This window comes from Fulmarus glacialis, unplaced genomic scaffold (assembly GCF_000690835.1).
Source record: "Fulmarus glacialis isolate BGI_N327 unplaced genomic scaffold, ASM69083v1 scaffold16364, whole genome shotgun sequence".
NCBI lineage: Eukaryota > Metazoa > Chordata > Aves > Procellariiformes > Procellariidae > Fulmarus > Fulmarus glacialis.
The window spans coordinates 1-1,415 of NW_009207545.1; positions in this window are offsets into that span (position 1 = coordinate 1).

Below are 1,415 nucleotides of genomic sequence, written 5' to 3' on the forward strand. Positions count from 1 at the left end.
CGGAGTGGGGCCACGGAGGAGGCTGCGGGGCTGTGTGAGAAGAAGGGGAGCTCTGGGGAGCCCGGGCGGCGATACTGGAGTGGCCTTTAGGTGGGCGGTGGGCGGTGCAGTGCAGGCTGATGGAGCTGCAGCCTTCCTACGGCAAGGAGCTGGTGTTGGCACGTTGGTCGCTTACAGCCCGGATGGACTGAACCCATAATCCTGCGGTGGAAGGAGAGAGAACTCGGTCAGCGGGTGTTTAGGCGTTGGGTGGAACGTGAAGTTTCTGCAAAAAACTTCTCTGTAAATTTGGACCTCTGTAAAACCAAACAAAGTCTGAGGAAAACATTGGCTGGTTTAGAAAGCTTCCGCTCAATTTAAATGCTGTCTAATGCCATTAATAAGCAGGGAAGCAAGAGGTGCTGTGCACAGGACTTGAGGGCAGGGTTGGATTCCACACGCTGCCCAGAGTTCTGCGGCATTTAAGCTGGAGTTTGTAGAACAGCCTAGCTTGTCCGTCCACGTACACCAGTGTAATTCCTCGTGGATACCTATTGCATAATAACATGCATTTTTTGATTTAGCATATAGTGCGTCCAAACTGACAGGAGATTATACGGTTTTGGAAGCAGCTTGTGCTAAACTGGAAAAAAACATTATTTCAGACTAAGCATGCAAAGGAGAACGTAGCACTAAGTCCTGCCAGTAACCAATGCAATTTCCTATAGCAGGAAATTCTATGAGCATTTTATGCCTGTATATTTAAAATAATATGAAAATATTTCCTGAATATTTTAGGAAATATAGCCTTAATATTTCCTACCCTGTTCCTGTTTTTTTAAAATTAGGATCATATTTCCTTGTTTCGGCACAAAGGTGTTCAGAGTAGATTTGGTAGTGTCAGTAGGCCAGGATGAGCATCTGGGAATGCCTAACTTGCCACAAAGGAAATGTGAGCCTTGTCGTGCAGGGTGCCTTTCTCTTGTTTCTGTGTGTTGGAGATCTCGTTAATCTTGAAATAAAAAAAATTAACAAATTCGTATAGTTAAGGATGTAAAAGATGCAGTTCCTTTTGCCTTCCGTCTGCTGTTCCTGTAGTGTGATCGAGGAGGAGAGTGAAGACGGTGGTGTTTTTTTGACATTCACATGGTGCTGCTGCAGTAAAATGAGTCATTGTTCCTCTCTGCCACCACACAGCAGCTAGTGTGCGTTTTTGGCAAGAATAAGCAAAAGTTTGCAGTGCACAGTTCTTTCTAATCAACTGCTGTTAATTCCTTTTGTTTTCAGAAAAACAAGTGAAAGAGCCTCTCTCTAAAAGGCTATTAAAACTGCTAATGATTGATGCAACTTGATGAGAGCATATGCAAACCAGAATATAATTTTTGATGAAGTCAGCTTCCCAGTCCCACCGTGCACTGCTGCCCCAGAACCAAGCA